Raw genomic sequence first — 18,579 nt, forward strand, 5'->3', positions numbered from 1 at the left:
TTCCTCCTGCTGCTGAAGGGCAAAGCAAAAACTGAGTTCTGAATTCTTACAGTTTGGGGATAAAGTTCTGATTTTTGACCTCACCACAGGCGGCCCTCCCTAATCTGGCTTTGGCATTTCCTGCCATGCACCCTCACTTCCTAAAACGCTTCGTGGTATTTGGTATTCCCTGCCTTTATAGAAGCTCCTTCAACTGCCTTGAACACCCGCCCTTCGTCCCTCTGCCTGGTTCTTAACCCTAAATGCACACCAGACTCACCAAAGGAACTTAAGACAGCAGATAAATAAAATTCAGATTCCATTTTTTAAAAGACCTCCCCCAGTGACTCTGATTAAAAGATCTGACAAGCTACCTGTGTGCAGTGTCACCACATCCGGGGGCTCATCTGACCCATCCTCTCCCATCTCTTGCCTTTGATGACTTTTCTTCTATCCTCTCGGGACTTTGTACACGTTTCTATCAGTGCACTTACAGCGCCGATTTGAGCTGTTCACTTTGGTCTCCCACCTCTCCCACTCACTTGCTCCATCCTCACCAATTCTGAGTCTGTTAGGGTAAGGATCTGTTTTGTATATTTTACTCCAGTGCTTGACACATATTAAGTGATGGAAAAATGTCTTAAACATTTGTTTGAAAAATAATTACCTGGGCTAATGGCCTAGAGAGAAGTGATCCTCTCAGTCGAGATTCCTAGGCTTATTTGTGAATGGGTGAGGATTTGCACTCACATATACCCAGACTCTGGCCCCAAAAGAACATTTCTGAAATAAGACAGAAAAACAAAACTGATGAAGTGGTTTTTCTACGACATCTGAGCATCATTCTCATCAATCCTATGAAGTGGAGGCAGATGGTACCAATCGGTCAAAAGACTCGGGCTCAGGGAGGTTAGACAGCCTGCCCGTGGGCACCCGAGTCTGAGGAAGGTGCGAGTGCGCTTCTAACCCCGCAGGGGGACCAGCTCCACAGGGGACTGTCCCCGCGCAGGGAACAGCTGGGCACCTCGTCCAACACCCCCCAAATCAGCGAGAGCAGGAAAACAGCCCTCGGTCCGCCAGTAACTCTTCCTCCTAACTGGGGGCTCTTCCCCTTTCCAGCCCCGCGCCTGGTTCCCGCCGGGCCGAGCGCGTCTTCGGCCCCTAGCAGCCCCGGCAGGCGGGGAGGCGGACAAAGCCCCTCCGCCGGCCGCCGGCGCCTGCAGGTGGGGAGGGGAACGCATCCGGGACAAGCGCACTCTCGGAAAGGCGGAGGAGGACCCCGGGGCGCGAGGACGGAGGCTGTCCCCGCGAGCCCCCGACTCATCCCCCAAAGAAACTACGCAGTGGCCAGACCTAAGGCAGCTCGCACGAGACCGCAGTGGGGACGACGGCAAGGGAGGGGCGGCGGTTCGACGCCCGGGACCCCGGGCTGCAAGAGGCGCCCGCGGGCTGCTCCAGCCTCCGGCGCCGCGGCCCTCCTGAGTGAAGCGGCCCCGCTCGCGCCGCCCCTCCCCCACCCGCCCGGGCCTCACGCACCGCGGCGGTTACTCCACGCGGCCCCGCGCGCACCGGTCGCGCGCGAGCGCTCACGTCCGCCGGGCCCGCGGCCTCGAGCCCGCCGCTCTCCTCACCCCGGTCGGCCTCGCGTCGGCCGCTAGCCCACCTCCATGCCTCGGCTCAACAGTCGGCCGAGGGCGGATGTACGGGCCCTCACCCGGGCGCCTCCGTCCCCACCCGGCCACCCAACCCGGCGGCGCCGCGCTCTAAAGCTCCTCCCCTGCCCCGCGCGCGCGGCGTTGGCCCAACGCAGGCCCCGCCCCGGCCTCCGCTTTCTTGTTTTGGTGCGCCGAGGGGCGGAGCGTGGGAAGAGGCGCTCCCGGGCTCCGCCGGGAGGCCGAGGCAGTGTGCGTCACTTCCGAGATGCCAGGTTCGGCCAATCGGGAACGCCCGTGTTGGGAGGGCGGGGCATTGGCTGCGGAGCCTTGAGCGCGGCCCCGCCCAGGACTTGCTTCCGGTTACGGCCGCGCCCTGATGCACCTATCTCGGGGCGGGTTGGGCGCCTATCACCTTGCCTTTTCCGTTGCGTCCCTCTTCTTCTCCTTTCAGCGCCTCTGGTGCTTCAACACGGTGTGTTACAGATCGGGAAGGATTTTTTTTTTCCTTTTTTGATCGCCTTTAAATACCTAAAATATAACAATATGTAATCAACACCTAATTTGGGGGGCTATATACACCTGGTATTACAGAAAACGGATACACGAAGTATTGTAAAGACAGCAGCGAACACCACTGGAAAGCCTACCGGTTTTTACCGCCTACCCCTGACTTGGAAAGCGAGGTGTCTCCACCTGCCTCTGCTTTGGTGGAGGAGGCGGAATCGCGGAGCAGTGACCGGTGCCAACCGACGCTACCGAGAAGCGGAGCGGCGGGCACTGGCGGGGCAGCGACGGCCTCACCGCGGGGACCCGTCGCCGAAGACTGAGTGGACGCCGGGGGCGTGGGCGGGCGGGAAGAACCTTCCAGCAAGGGGGCGTGGCTCGGCGGCCTCCCCTCCCCCCGCTCTTGTCCGTTGCGGCACGTGAACTGTCCCCGCACCGCGCGGGGCAGCGCGAGGAACGACCGTTACTCGCCTCGTTTCTCGATGCTTCTCTGCCGCGCCCCCCTCCCCCCGGAGTGTTTGAGAAAGTTACAGAACCGTTGCACGCCGTACGCGTTATAATAAGTCGTGTATGTGTCCTCATTAAAGTAATAGGCTTACGGAACACTGGACTGAAATGAGGTTCTGGGCGGCTATCGGAAAGGAATTTAAGAGATGGATAAGATGATAAAAATCAACCTGGATCTCTTATTTCCCTGACATCACCATTTTCACGTAGACCCTCGCAGAATGTGTTACTTCGGCTTTTACTAAAGTTTTAGACTTGAAAGAGTATTCGTAAAACGCCAAGCTCCTCACCTCCGTGGCAGAGACAGAATTACCACCCTGAATGCGCCACAGGGGACTTGGCCACCAGACACACGGAAATGTGTTAACTTCTTAGAAAATCAGGGAAAAAAGTGAAAGTTCAGGTTGAGTTAAATCTTTTAATAGTTACCATATGTGCCTTTATACCAACAGTCATAAAATACAGTTTTTGATAGTTTTAAGGAGGAACGTGCTCACGAAGGCAAAAAGTGCCGGATTCACAACTACATCCTGCCTGGGAGCCTTCTGTGAGCCTTTAAATTCTACCACATCTGCTTTCAATCTGCAAATGATATATTGATATATTTGCATGCTTTTTAACTTTATGAAATCACACTAAATGAGTTTTTTCTGGAAAATTGTTTTTTTACACTCATCATTATGTCCTGTGACTCACTGATGCAGGGTGTAATCAGGAGTTGTAGAGCCCAGAGCTTACACAACTTCAGGGTTAGGGTTCCGGGCTCAGCAGGCAGCCCCCCCTGCTGCTGTGGGACCCCCAACGGTCGCCGTTTATGAATACAAAACTAGGAATAAAATTAATATTTGGGATGACTAGCACAAAGTATACGCTTTTTAAGTAGACAAAATCCGCTTATACAAAAAAATTCCCTCCCCGCCAAAAAACAAACTACAAACACAGCTCTACAAAAAGTGTGTATTTTGGCTTCACACACTTTAATTAGCTCAACAATAAGGTTGAAGATCATTTTTAATAGAGAACCCAAAGGGAATGCAGTCTTTTCTCTAGCAAGGGTGATGAAATTTTATTGAGTTAATAAAAATTGGGGGGCACGCAGCTGGCTCAGTTGGTAGAGTGCACGTCGCTTGATCTGAGGTAGTGAGTTTGAGCCAAAGCTTGGGTGTAGAGATTACTTAAAATCTTAGGAGTACCTAGGGGGCTAAGTTGGTTACGAATCGGCTTCTTGATTTTGGCTCAGGTTGTGATTTCAGGTTGTAAGATCGAGCCCCAAGTCAGGCTCTGCACTCAAGCCGGGAGTCCGCTGGAGTTTTCTCTCTCTCTCTTTTCCTTTCCCTCTGCTTCTCCCCTTGATCCCTGTCTCTCTTTCAAATAATAAGTCTTTTTAAAAAATAAAATAGGGGAGCCTGGATGGTTCAGTCAGTTGATCTCGGCCTTTGGCTTAGGTCATGATCTTGAGGTCCTGGGACTGAGCCCCGAGTCCGGCTCTCTGCTCAATGGGGAGTCTGCTTCTCCCTCTCACTCTGTGTTCACTCGAAAACACACGCACTCTCTCTCAAATAAATAAATAAAATCTTTAAATAAAATAAAAAGCTTAAAAATAAAGTTTATAAAAGTTTTTCAAATTAATGATTCCATCTGATGTCATGTAAATTTTTAGGATTGTCAAATTAAAATTACTATCAAGTTTTCTTCACATATGACCTGTAAGATTTCAGAACCGTTTCTGATGTAGTGACTGAGCCTAAATATTTAGAATTGATGACAATTATTACAAGGTTGTCATAGATGTTCTCATCTTGAGAAACATATTGTGACTTTTATATGTAAGCATTTTATGTCAAAATTTCAGTACTTTGGGGCGCCTGGGTGGCTCATTCGGTTAAGCGTCTGCCTTCAGCTCAGGTCATGGTCTCAGGGTCCTGGCACCAAGCCCTGTGATGGGCTCCCTGTTCAACAGGGAGTCTGCTTCTCCCTCTCCCTCTGCCCCTCCACAACCCCCTCCCCCACTGCTAATACTCTCTTACATGTGTTCTCTCTCTCAAATAAATTAATAAAATATTTTTTAAAAAGTTTTTTTAGTACTTTTGGCGTGCTTGGGGCCAGTCGGTTGGGCGTCTGACTTTTGGTTTCAGATCAGGTCATGATTTCAGGGTCCTGGGATCAAGCCCCATATGGGGCTTCGTGCTGAGTCTGAGATTCTCTCTCTCTCTCTCCCTCTGCCCCTCCCCCCACTCACCAGCGATCTCTCTCTCTCTCTCTCTAAAACAGATTCATCTTTAAAAAACTGTCAGTATTTTCTCCAGTTTGATCATGTGACTCATCCCTCATCGTCATTTGGATCAACGACCCAAGACTCTCTTATTCGTTATTTCTATTTGAAACTGATCTCTTAATGAATTACTGAATTTTTTGTTATAATTTCTACTGATCTCAACATCATTCATCTTCACTTTTGCCTCATATTCCTTTCATTTTTATCAACTTCATGTAGTTTATATAAAGTTATACACAATAAAATACAGAGATTCTAAGTATATGGTTTGAGGACTTTTCACAGCTCCATAATTTCATGTAACCATCTCCAAACATGATATAAAACATTTTTTTCAGCCCAGAAAGTGCCCTTGAGACACACTCTCCAGTAAATCCCCTTCTCCACACTCACCCAATGGAACTGGTGATCTGATTTCTGTCACCTTATCTATCACCATAGATTCATTTAGACTGTTCTGGAACTTTTTTTTTTTCTTGATAGAGAGGCAGAAGGAAAGGGAGAGATAATATCTTAAGCGGGCTCCACGCTCAGCGAGGGGCTCAAAGTCACAACCTTGAGATCATGACCTGAGCTGAAATCAAGATTCGAACACCTAACCGACTGAGCCACCTAGAACTCTAGGTGCCCCCTAGAACTCTTTTTTAGTGGAATTATACATTATGCACTNNCTCTTTCCTCAGTCTTCTTTTGCTCAACATGAAGTGTAATAGGATCAGAGATGTCACTGCATGTCTCAGTAATCCATTTTTATTGAGTGTGATATCATTAAGTGAATATACTGGAGTTTTTTTCACTCATCTGATGGATAATGGGTGGTTTTTTCTGCTATGATGAATAAAACTGTTATGAATATTACTGTACAAGCCTTTCAATGGACATGTTTTCATTTAACTTGGATGAATAACCAAGGAGTGGAATTGCTATGTTACAGGGTGTGTCTTTGCCGTTACGAGAACTTACAATCCCCTTTCCAAAGTGATTTTACCATCTTACATTCCTACAAGCAAGTGCGAGATTTCCATTTTCTCCACAATCTTGTCAACACTTCCCACTGTGACTCTTTTAAACTTCAGTCACCCCACTGGGTTAAAATTAGTACCTCATTTGTTTTTTCCTTATAACTAACGATGTAGAATATTTTGTCATGTGCTTATTGGGAATTAGTACATCTTCTTTGGGAATTGTCTGCATCAGTTCCTTTGACCATTTTTTCAGAGGACTGAATTTTTTAGAGCGGCTTTAAGTTTACAGCAAAATTGAAAGTAGAGAGATTTCCAATATACTCACTGCCCCCATATAAGCACAGCCTCCTCCATCATCAGCATCCCTCACCAGAGCAGTACATTTGTTACAACGGATGAACCTACATGGATACATCGATATCACCGAGAGTCCGTATTTTACATTAGGGCTCGCTCTTGGTATTGTACGTTCTACCCAGTTTGGACAAATGTGTAGACAGGTATCCATCATTATATCATAGAAGGCTTTCACCGCCCTAAAAATCCTCTGTGCTCTGCCCATTCATCCCTCCCCAGTCTCAACCCTGCCAACCACTGATCCTTTTACTGTCTCCATAGTTTTTCCTTTTCCGGAATGTCATATAATTGGAATCACACCGTATGTAGCCTTTCAGATTGGCTTCATTCACTTAGTAACATGTATTTAGGGTTCCTCCATGTCTTTTCATGTCTTGACAGCTTTTTTCTTTTTTTTTTTTTAAGCTTTGATAATACTCCATTCTCTGGATGTACCACAGTTTATCGATTAACCTACTGAAGGGCCTCTTGGTTGTTTCCAAGTTTAAGCAATTATGAGGAAAGCGGCTATAAACAGCTCTGTGCAGGTTTTGGACGTAAGTTTTCAGCTCATTTGGATAAATAGCAGAAGCACAATCACTGGATCCTACGCTAGGAGTGTGTTTAGTTTTGTAAGAAACCAGAAACTGTCTTCCAGCGGTGGTGGTGCCCTTCTGCACTCCCACCAGCAAGAAATGAGAGTTCCTATGCTCCACGTCCTCACCAGTATCTGCTGGTGTCGATGTTCCAGATTCTGGCCTGTCTACCAGGTGTGTAATAGTATCTCACCGTTGTTTTAATTTGCAATCTTTTGATGACATACGATATGGAGCATTTTTTCATATATTAATTTGCAACCTGTATATCTTCTTTGGTGAAGTGTCTGTTCAAGTCTTTAGCCCATTTATTCATCAGGTTGTTTTATCTATTTGTTTGTTTAAGAGAGAGAGAGAGAGCGAGAGTGAGGGGAGGGCAGAGGGAGAGGGAGAGGGAGAATCTCAAGCAGACTCCCTGCTGAGCACAGAGTCTGATGCAGGGCTCAATCCCACCACCCTGACATCACGACCTGAGCCAAAATCGAGTCGAATGTTCAACTGAGCCACCCAGGGACCCCTGTTTGTTTTTTCTTTTTGTTGAGTTTTAAGAGGTTTGTGTATATTTTGGACGACAGTTCTTTATCAGCTGCCTCTTATGCAAACATGTTTTTCGGAGTCTGTGGCTTCTCTTCTCACTCTTTTGATATTATCCTTCACAGAGTAGATGTCCTAATTTGAATGAAGCCCAGATTATCAATTCTTTGTTTCATGGATTATGCCTTTGGTGTTGTATCTGAAAAGTCATCACCGTACCCAAGCTGTTCTAGGTTTTCTCCTAGGAGCTTTTCTAGCAGTTGTATAGTTTCACATTTTACACTTAGACCTATAATCCATTTTGAGTTAATTTTTGTGAAGGGTGTAAGGTCTCTGTCTACCTTCATCTTGTGGGCGGGGGGCAGGTGACCAATTGTCCAGCAACACTTGCTGAAAAGACTATCTTTGCTCCATTGTGTTGCTTTTGCTCCTTTGGCAAAGATCAGTTGATGGGTCAGATCATTTATGGGGATCTATTCCTAGACTCTCTATTCTGGTCCATCGATCTACTTGTCTATCCTTGTACCAGTATGATACTGTCTTGATTACTGTAGTTTTATAGTAAGTCTTGAAGTTGGGTAGCATCAGTCTGCTTTGTTCTCCTTCAGTAATTTTTTAAAAAGATTTTCTTTATTTGTCAGAGGAAGAGAGAGTGCGCACAAATGGGGGGAGCCGTGGGCAGAGGGAGAAGCAGACTCCTCACTGAGCAAGGAGCCTGATGCCAGGAGGCTGGGATCATGACCTGAGCCGAGGGCAGACGCTTAACCGACTGAGCCGCCCAGGCGCCCCGTTTACTTCAGTATTGAGATGGTTATTCTGCATCTTCTGCTTCTCCATACAAAGTTTAGAATCAGTCTGTCAACAGCCACAAATAACTTGCCGGGAGTTTGACTGGGAATGCATTGAGTCTATAGATGGAGGTGGGAAGAACAAACATCTTGACACTATTGAGTCTTCCTGTCTATGAACATGGAATATCTCTCCATCTATGTACTTCTTTGATGTCCTTCATCAGAGTGTTGTGGTCTTCCTCACATAGATCTTGTAGATATTTTGTCAGATTTATACCAAAGCATTTCACTTTGGGGGGTGCTAATGTAAGTGCTATTGTATTTTTATTTTCAAATTCCACTTGTTCATTGCTGGTTTAAAGGAAAGCAATTGACTTTTGTATATTAACCTGAATTCTGCAGACCTGTTATAATCTCTTATTAGTTCCAGGGGTTTTTTGGTCAATTCTTTTGGATTTTCTAGATGGATGATAAAGTCACATGTAAACAAAGATGGTTTTATTTCTTCCTTCCCAGTCTGTATACCTTTATTTCCTTTTCTTGCTTTAATTCATTAACAAGGACTTCCAGCATGATGTTGAAAAGGATGGTAAGAAGGAACACCCTTTCCTTGTACCTGATCTGAGTGGGAAAGCCTTGAGTTAGTTTCTTTCTTTCTTTCTTTCTTTCTTTCTTTCTTTCTTTCTTTCTTTCTCTTTCTTTTCTTTTTTCTTTTCTCTTTTCTTTCTTTCTTTCTTTCTTTCTTTCTTTCTTTCTTTCTTTCTTTCTTCTTTCTTTTCTTTTCTTTCAGATTTTATTTATTTGAGAGAGAGAGAGCATGAGTGGCAGTGGGGGAAGGGCAGAAAGAGGGAGAAACAGACTCCCTGCTGAGCAGGGAACCTGATGGGGGGCTCGATCTCAGGACCCTGAGATCATGATCTGAGCCAAAGGCAGATGCTTCAGGGACTGAGCCACCCAGGCACCCCAGCCTTGAGTTTCTCACCATTGAGTGGAACATAGCTACTTAAGTCTTTCCTCTGGCTTCTTTCAAGAATTCTTTATCTCTGATTTTCTGTGATCCGAAAATAATATGCCCAGTTGTGGTTTTTTGGCATTTATCTTCTTGGTGTTCTCTGAACGTCCTGGATCTGTGATTTGGTATCTGACCTTAATCTGGGGGAAATTCTCCATCATGACTTCAAATATTTCTTCTGTTCTTTTCTTTCCCTGCCTGGCAGGCCCATTCTGCATATGTTACACCTCTGTAGTTGCCCCACAGTCCTCGTACACTGCTTGTTTTTCAGTCTTTGTTCTCTTCGCTTTTCAGTTTTGATATATTTTTTTAAATTGCTATATCCTCAAGCTCAGATTTATTTCTCAGCCATGTCCAGCCTACTACTAAGCCCATCAAAGGCATTCTTCATTTCTGTTACAGGGTTTCTTTATTGCTAGCCTTTCTTTTTAGTTCCTTCTTAGGATTTCCATTTCTTGTACTTACATTGCCCATCTGTCTCATGCTATCTACTTTATCCTTTAGAGCCCTTAGCATTTTAATCATAGTTGTGTTATTTTTATTTTTTAAAGATTATTTATTTGAGAGACAGAGAATGGGGGGTGGGAGGAGCAAGGGAGAGGGACAGACTCCCTGCCAAGTGGGGATCCCGACACGGAGCTCGACGGGGCTCAATCCCAGGACCCTGTTGATGAAGGCTAATTGTAAGGCAGGCAGGCAGGGACAAGGGGCCCCCACCCTAGGAGGAAACCACCATTAAAAGGATTTTACACCACCCTGGGAGGAGCCCTCTCCCCTTTCCCATATGACAAAAACCTGATTGGATGACAGGCGCAGGGAGGGTTATCAGATTAAAACAGCCTACCAACAAGCCCATAAAAACCCCTAGACTAGAAACTCCGGTGGCAACCCCTTCGGGTCCCCTCCCTCCTTGGGCGCTTTGTACCATCACTCAGTAAACCTTGCTTTGCTGCCCCCCACTCCGTCTGGTCTACCTCTTCATGCTTCGAAGCGCCGTGACCAAGAACCATGGGTACCGACAGAGAAAAAAATCATGCAACACTGAGATCAAGACCTCAGCCAAAGTCAGATGCTTAACCTACTGAGCCACCCAGGTGCCCCAATTGTAGCTTTTTAAAATTCCCAGTCTGTTAAGTCCAAAGTCCTGGCCATGTCTAGGTCTGATGCTTGCTGTCTCTTCAAATTGTGTTTTTACCTCTTGGTATGCCTTGAATTTTTTCTTGATAGCGGCGCACAATGCACCATGCAAACGCAAGGGTTGCAAATGGGCCTTCAGTCATGCGATGGTGAGGGGTGGGGGGAAGTGTTCTATAGCCTTACGATTAGGTCTCAGGCTTGAGGTGAGCCTCCACCACTGGACTGTTAACTTTAAAAGTGTTTATCATTATTTTCTTCCCTTTAGGAGAGGATGGCCAGAGTGGGCTGGAGTTGGGCATTTCCCTTCCCCCAAGTAACTGGAGCTGAATGGATTTGGTGTTGTCCTTCCCCAGGTCATTTAGGTTCTGCTAATACCCGGGCGGATTTGGCTCGGGTTAGCTAGTCCCCCCCCCCCCCCCCACCCAGGGCAGGTCTTGTGAGAACAGGGTGCTCTAGTGTGTTTCAAAATGGCTCCTTTCCCCCTCTGCCTACTGGAAGAACAAGGGGGTTTGTCCTCTGATATTTACGATGGAAACCTGGTCAGGTTCCTGGAGGTCCATTTCATAAAACTGTGCAGGCCCCCCTATGAGTCAGTGCCCCTGCAGTTTGTAATTCCCAGTTGTCCACACCGAGCCCCCAGCGATTCCTCAATCACCGTGAAGGCTTTTCTACTCAGCACGTGCTCCCGTGGTGGTTCCCACCTGTGGTCTCGGGTCATGGAAGCTGTTATTCTGTCTGTCTCTCTAATCTTTGAGGCATCATGTTGCTTACGTCCTCCTCTCTCTTACAGATCCCAGAAGAGTTGTGGATTTTTTAGTCAGGTCAGCTTTTTACTTTTTAGGGTGGAGCGGTGGCTTCTAAGCTCCTTACATGTAGAACTGGACTTCATTCTAAGTATTTGCCTCAATGATTTTCTCCTAACTTGTGATTTACATTTTTATTTTCAACAGTATCATCAGCAGAATGTAAGTTTTCATTTCTGATGAAGTCCAATTTACCGATTGCCTCTTTAATGGTTAGCGTCTTTTGTGACCTAAGAATTTATAAATATTTTGTCTTATATTTTCTGCCAGAAGTCTTCTAATGTTAACTGTCTTTTTTTCAATGTGTGTGCAATAATTTGAAAGTCTAGACTTCCATTTTTCCAATGTTTCCAGTGCTCAGAGGGAAAATTTTAGCGGTAGATACCTTCATTAAAAAAAAAAAATCTCAAATCACTTTACAAAAATCTAGAAAGAGAAGAGTGAAGAGAACCCAAGGTTAGCAAAGGAAGGAAATAAAGATGACAGTGGAGATAAATGAGAAACAAGAGAGAAAATTAACAAAAGCAAAAGTTGATTCTTTGGAAAGGTTAACAAAATTGGCAAATATTTAGCTAGACTGACAAAAAAGAAGACTGTCCGCTTCTCCCTCTGCCTGCCGCTCGCCCTGCTCGTGCTTGTGCTTTCTTTCTCTCTGACAAATAAATAAAGAAAATCTTAAAGAAAAAAAAGCATTTGGTAGAATTCACCAGTGAAGCCATCTGTTCCTGGATTTTTCTTTCTTGGGAGGTGAAAACCGCTCAACAGAACAGCATTTTCAAGGAAGGAAGTCAATGCTCCATAGAGGGAATGACTGGTCGAAGAGAAGGAGGAGAAATACACGCTTACTCTCTTGATCTGTCAAATGAAAAGGCATCTTCTCAAGTTAACAGAAGCAACACTCAGGGACTTTATTACTGAGTTTGGGGAGGGAAAATTAAACACACAAATTTAGAAAAATATTTTTTTAACCTTCTTGAATACATGACTAGTGCTTCTCTCAGCACCTGAGAAAGTGCCCTTGCAAATGATGGCCCCTGGAGCTGAAGCGATAGCAGCTTCATGGGCCGTTCACCCCTGCGTCCATCAGTCCACTCGTTCATCAGATACTCGCTGATCATCTAAACTGGGGGGGTCAGCGATGAAAATATCGTTGCCCACAATTCCGATGTGCTGTTGCTGTTGCAGATAAAGTATCTTCCCGTGTTTGTTGCATTGGCCTGTTGTTGCCCAAGTGCTACATTGTAGGTTACAGCACCTCTTGAAACTTGCATGTAAATATTCCCGCCTGGTTTTATTCCAAGATTGTATGGCTACTTTTTGCTTTTTCGTATAAGTTTTAGAATTAGCGTATTCATTTCATAGCAAATCCTGTTGATAGAGTCTATAGGTCAATGTGGGGAGAATTAACATCTTTACAATTGAGTCTTTCATCATCAAATATACTGTATTTCCCCATTTATTTGTCTTTTTAAGTTTCTGTCAATAATATATATGTGCATGTATATACATACATTTGTTTCATTTAGAAATCTTCAATATTAAGGCATTACACCTTTTTAAAATTATTTATTTTAAAGATTTTTATTTTATTTTATTTTTTTTAAAGATTTTATTTATTTATTCCACAGAGATAGAGACAGCCAGCGAGAGAGGGAACACAAGCAGGGGGAGTGGGAGAGGAAGAAGCAGGCTCATAGCGGAGGAGCCTGATGTGGGGCTCCATCCCAGAACGCTGGGATCACGCCCTGAGTTGAAGGCGGAAGCTTAACCGCTGTGCCACCCAGGCGCCCCTAAAGATTTTTATTTTTTATTTATTTGTCAGAGAGAGAGAGAGAGAGAGCGTGAGCACAAGCAGGAGGACCAGGAGGCAGAGGGAGAAGCAGGCTCCCTGCTGAGCAAGGAGCCCAATGCGGGGCTCGATCCCAGGACCCTGGGGTCGTGACCTGAGCCAAAGGCAGACGCTTCACCGACTGAGCCACCCAGCCGTCCCTATACCTTTTTTAAAAAAACATTTTATTTTTAAGTCATCTCTACACCCAATGTGGGGCTCAAACTTACAGCCCCGAGATCAAGAGTCACACGCTCCACCAACTGAGCCAGCCGGGTGCCCCGGCATTATACCTTTTTAAAGAAAATATTATTTAAAGAAATTATAAAAGGTAACAAAAAAAATCAAATATCAGTATTTACCAATGTTTTGTTTACCTGAAATATTATTTCAGTTGTAAAAACCATCTCCTATTACAAAAAATAATCAAAACCTTTACTGGATTTAACTCTTTTTTTAAAAGTCCTAAATCTTTTTTTTTCTTCTTTTTTTAAAGATTTATTTATTTTATTGCGGGGGTGGGGAGGGAGATCATGGGCGGGTGGAGGGGCAGACAGAGAGGGAGAGTGAGAATCCCAAGCAGGCTCTGTGCTGAGCCTGGAGCCTGACATAGGGCTCAATCCTATGACCCTGAGGTCATGACTTTGATCTTCCAATACCAAGAGTCAGACGCTTAATTGACTGAGCCACTCAGGTGCCCCTAAAGTCCTAAATCTTAAGGTAAACACGATTTTAGATAGAAATTATGCTAATTTTAAAAGATTGGTGTACAATTTCTATGATTTATTAACATATATCATGTACCTAGAGCTGGTCCTTTTTATAGTAAACCTGGCTACGTTAATCACTTATACTAAGCATAGTAAAAGAAAGGCAAGAGGAAAGTGTGTTTAGCAAAATGCTCTGCATGAAAGCACTGTAAGTATCACAGCTATTCGTTAGTAGTTGTTAGGGACTGAACTGTGTCCCCCCCTTCCCTCCCCAAATTCATACGTTGAAGCCTCATCTCCAATGTCACTGTGTCTGGAGGCAGCATTTAAGGAGCTAATTAAGCTTAAATGAGGTCATCATGAGTGAGGAAAGGGTTAAGGTAGAGGCAGGGAGAGCTGGGGGGCCTCTGGCTGGGCTCTGAGACTACACCTGGCAGGCAGAAGCCCAGGCCAGAGCTACCAAGAGATAAGGAAACAGACACCTGCCTCGGCCGCCAGGAGTGTTTTTCTTTGTCAGCTACGGTGTAATCACAGAAAATGACCAACCTTCAAAAAAGTAAGTCATGAAGGGTGTTATCGAGAGTCCGTGCTCAAACCAAGACGGCACAAGAATGTCCAGGCCGCGAGCTTCGCAGTCAGTTCTCAAGAAAAGACTGCCCCTAAAAGCCCTCGCAGGGAGCCCATTCAGGATCACTCTTGCCCCGGACAGGTCTTCAGCTCTTCGTTGCCTTTTGCTCTCACCTTCACTTAAACATCCCCTTGTGTCCAGGGGATTCCTTCTTCGACTTCGTGAGACAAGAATCCTGCAATCCTGTAACAATAAGGGCGAGTCCCTAAAACCAAAAGGACTGGTGTCCTTGTAAGAAGAGGAAGAGACACGAGGAGCACACACACAGAGGAAAGTCCGTAGAGGACACAGCGAGAAGGTGCCACCTGCCAGCCAAGGAGGGGCTCACTGGAAAGCAACACTGCTGGCACCTTCATCTTGGAATTGTAGCCTTTCGAGCGGTGAGAAAATAAGATTCTGTCGTTTAAGCTGCTCATACTGCCATATGCCGCTATGGTAGTCCTAGTCCCTGAATGCAGTGGTTAAGAATTATCTGCTACAAAACATGTAACAAAATATCTTCACTGAATTGTCTCCAGATTCCAGCTGCCCTTTGGCAGCCAAAGGGATTTCCCATAAAAATACGCTGCAGTGAAATTCACTTAATGATTACTGTATATTACTTTTTTTTTTAATTCTTTTTTTTCCTCCCACCTCCTCTCACAGGGGCGCCATAATATTGGAAGCATTAAGTACCTGGGATGTATGCCTTTTATGAAGCCATTATTTGAGTGATTTCAAATGATGCATAGCTCTTTGTGTTAAAAAGACGCCCTTGTGGTCACAACAATTTCAAAAAGTTAATTATATTCAACTAGCCAGACATATGCTTCAGCAATGACAGAAGCATGGTTTTGAGACGTGGCAATTTTTTTAGTTAGGCAAATGTGAAATGCTGAAAGATGTGACCAGTCATGCCTCTGCTTAAAGTGTATAGTGCTGCAAAACTCAGATAATGACCAGATGTCGTCAGATAACATCACCAGCCCACAGTACTGAATCATCAAGACTTCGGGGAGCACAATTCCAAAGGAGGGAATACCTTTACCAAGTTATAACATTTCAGTAAATCAATACAGTAGTCTTTAATATAATAAAGTCATACTTTTGTGGGAGTCACATCTTACTTTCAAGATAATTTTCAGTCCGTAAGTATGATTTAAGTACCAAATCGAAACAACGTAGATGCTGATGGATTTGTGATATTGCAAGATAGTTCCCAGAAATTCATATGGCTTTTAAAAGAACGTATTTCTCCACTTGAAGCAAAGTAAATTTCCTCAAGCAAGTCGTTGAAGTTTAACACAGCAGAGCAATTGTATGTGTATAAAATGTGGCTGCTCTTTATTTTGGGGTTGGTCCAAAACCAGGGAGAGTTTCAATGCACAAAAAGCTTCAAAATCCTACCTAAAGGAGATTCCACAGCCTTTAACATTTTTTCTCAATAATATTTTATAGTTCTTTTGCACAGAGGACTTGCACATTCATTCCTAAGAATGTGATACTTTTTTATGTTATTATAAATGGTGACTGTAGCAGGCAGAATAATGGTCCACCAAGATGGCCGTATCCCAATCTCCAGAATCTTGTGACTATGACGTGTTACATGACAAAAGGGACTTCAGCTTTGCAGATCACAATTAAGGCTGCGAATCAGACAATCTTACAGTGGAGAGAGTACCCAGGGGGGCCCGATCTCCTTAGCTCAACAGCTAAAGACTGAGGCAGAAGAGTAGCTCAAAGAAGGCTACAGGGGGGTTCGACCTCTTTGCTGGCTTTGAAGATGGAGGAAGGGGGCCACAAGCCAAGGAATGCAGGAGCCTCCAGAAGTTGGGAATGATCCTGAGTTTACATCCAGCAAGAAAACAGCTCTGCAACCACAAGGAACTGAATTGTTCCAACGAAGCCAAATGAGCAGGAGGCAGATTCTCCTAGAACATCCAGACAAGAGCGCAGCCCTGAGGACATCTTGATCTTAGCCTTGGGACCCGCACCTTTGAAGACACTGTGACGTGGTCTGACCATTCCCCACAGTGCAGGGTAACCCACAGGGAACCCACGTCACGAGTTTGAAACAGGGTGCTGTGATGTGACCAGTCCTGCAGCTGTGGGAGGAGACTGGAGAAGGGCCAGGAGTGGAAGGAGGGAGATGAGTGTAGTTCAGAGAGGATGACGCCTGAGACCAGGACAGAGGGTGGCAGAGGTGGACGGAGTCCAGACGACTGACTGGAGGCGGAGTCACTGGGTTTGCTAAGGGACTGGGTGTAGAGGGATGGCGGCGGCAACGGTGGTGGCTTCTAGGGTTCTGATTGGAACTCGCTGAATGTGATACCACTGGCAGAAGTGAGAAAGCCTGGGCGGGTGACGCACTTTGAGGTGTGTGTGGGTGACTAAAACATTGTTAACAAGTCTGACTTGAGATGTGAGACACCCGAACGGAGATCACAAGTAGGCAGATGCAGTCTTCATTTTTTTAAAAAAAACTTTTATTTATTAAGTCATCTCTTCCCCCGACGCGGGGCTCAAACTCACAACCCCAAGATCAAGGGGGCAGGCTCTACCGACTGCACCAGCCAGGCACCCCCTGGCAGGTGCCTTTTTTAGCCTGGAGCTCAGGGGAGAATCAGACCTGTAACCACGGAACTGGAATCCATCAGCATGAGGAGGTTCTCCCAAGGCACTGAGAATGTGGAGAGAGCCCCCAACAGTCCCGAGGACCGTGGACATTTAGACGCTGGGTGCAGTGGGAGGAGCACAGAGGAAAGCCCTGACTCCACACTTGTACGAATACGTACATATGATGTATATATTTAAAGATGGGTGATTTGGGAGCATGTTTATGGGGATGACGATCCAGAACAGGAGAGAATGACAAGTTAGGAGAGGGATCAGCAAACAATCAAAATCTCTGAGACAGTGTAAGGGGCAGACCGCGGGGCCCAGGCGCGGGGCACGGCTTCCCGCAGGAGGAACGAGTGTAGACGAGGCAGGATCACCTGGTTGGTGGGGGGAAGAGGGAGCTGACATCCGCTGCCTTCAACTTGCTCAGCGGATCATGGAAAGGGCAGAAGAGGGGCGTGGGAAGGTTGAAGGCATAATGGCTGATGCGGGGGAAGAACAGCAAATGTTATCAGAGAATCAAAGTAGATCGTCTGGTGACAGTGTCTGTTTGAGGTTGACAGTCATTAAAGTGAAACCAGCCAGCTGTTGTGGGTTTTTTTTCCCCCAAAGATTTTATTTAGTAGAGAAAGAGAGAGGGCAGAGGCAGAGGGAGAAGCAGGCTTCCAGCCGAGCAGGGAGCCCAACATGGGGCTGGATCCCAGGACCCTGGGAACATGACGTGAGCCAACGGCAGACACTTCACCGACTGAGCCCCCCAGGCGCCCACCTGTGTGGTCTTCTTCCAGAAATAGTCAGCTCTTCGGTGCAGGGAGGAGGCAGATGGAAGGGCTCACCCAGGGTTGGTGTCTTGAACAGGGAAGTGCCACCAAGGGAGAGGACGCAGAGCAGAGGGTGACTGCTTGGTCAGGCTGTGAGCCCGCTGGTGGATGCATGCACTGTTCCAGGAGGTCAGAGAATAAGGACTGGCGTGCATTTCAGGAGATGAACCGGCCATGGTGTTCAGCAAGCTCTCGATGGCTTGCCTGCAAGTCCGCTCGGTCCCTCTGGCGACTTCAGCTCCTAGCAGTGCCTGACTCAGGGCGCGTGGTCAACACTTGTGGAACTGCCAGTAGCCTGGGGGAGAATCGAGATCCTGGTCTGATGGTGACACTCATGTTCTCCGTCCTCTGTGCTGCGCTCTTGGACCTCTTTGTTGGGGAATGAGGTCCACGAATGAAGTGAAGCCACGGAACAGTGTGACTGCTGAAAAGTGCGAATGACCAGAACTGGGACGGGAACTCGAACCAGGCACGGGCAAGACTGTCCAGAACAATCCTATCTGTTCCTCTGCCTTGTTGCTTGTGAGACAGCTGAGCTTTCTCTCTCTGGGTCTGCTCTTGCTCCTCCACGTCCCCCCAGGTACAGACCCTACACACCTCTCCCTCTCGTCAGACTAAATCGGGGCTGTCCGCTTCACGGCTCGGTCCTCTGCTTCGCGGAGCTGAGGCCGCCTCTCTCGCAAGCCTGCCGCTTCTCTCTGCCTGTCCTCCTCGGACGTGAGCCAACTCACGGTTTCCCCGCACCATCTTCTCTTCTCCGGACCTGCATTTGACATACACAGTCTACTACCCTACCCTTCTTTTCCTTCCATATTCCTGGACCCTTATATGTAAAAACAGTGTTTGTTTGGCAAAGGCTAACATTTGTACAGTTTTTGTTTTTTTTTTTTTTTTTTTTGC

The 18,579-nt window shown here is 46.2% G+C and overlaps 1 protein-coding gene across 2 annotated transcripts in view; it reads right to left on the reverse strand.

Moving 5' to 3' along the window:
* SETX (senataxin) overlaps positions 1–1,737 on the reverse strand; it is an 86,908-nt gene extending 85,171 nt beyond the window's left edge. Inside the window, exons 1-2 of one of the 2 annotated variants that reach the window (XM_040632104.1) lie at positions 1,611–1,737; positions 647–762 (exon numbers count right to left, since the gene is read on the reverse strand). The gene's annotated coding sequence lies outside the window, so the exon portion shown is untranslated. Of the gene's footprint in view, positions 1–646; positions 763–1,515 lie in introns of both variants that reach the window. The other variant, XM_040632105.1, reaches the window with a different exon arrangement.
* Between the last annotated feature and the right edge of the window lie 16,842 nt (positions 1,738–18,579).

This window comes from Ursus maritimus, unplaced genomic scaffold (genome assembly GCF_017311325.1).
Source record: "Ursus maritimus isolate PB19 unplaced genomic scaffold, ASM1731132v1 scaffold_17, whole genome shotgun sequence".
NCBI lineage: Eukaryota > Metazoa > Chordata > Mammalia > Carnivora > Ursidae > Ursus > Ursus maritimus.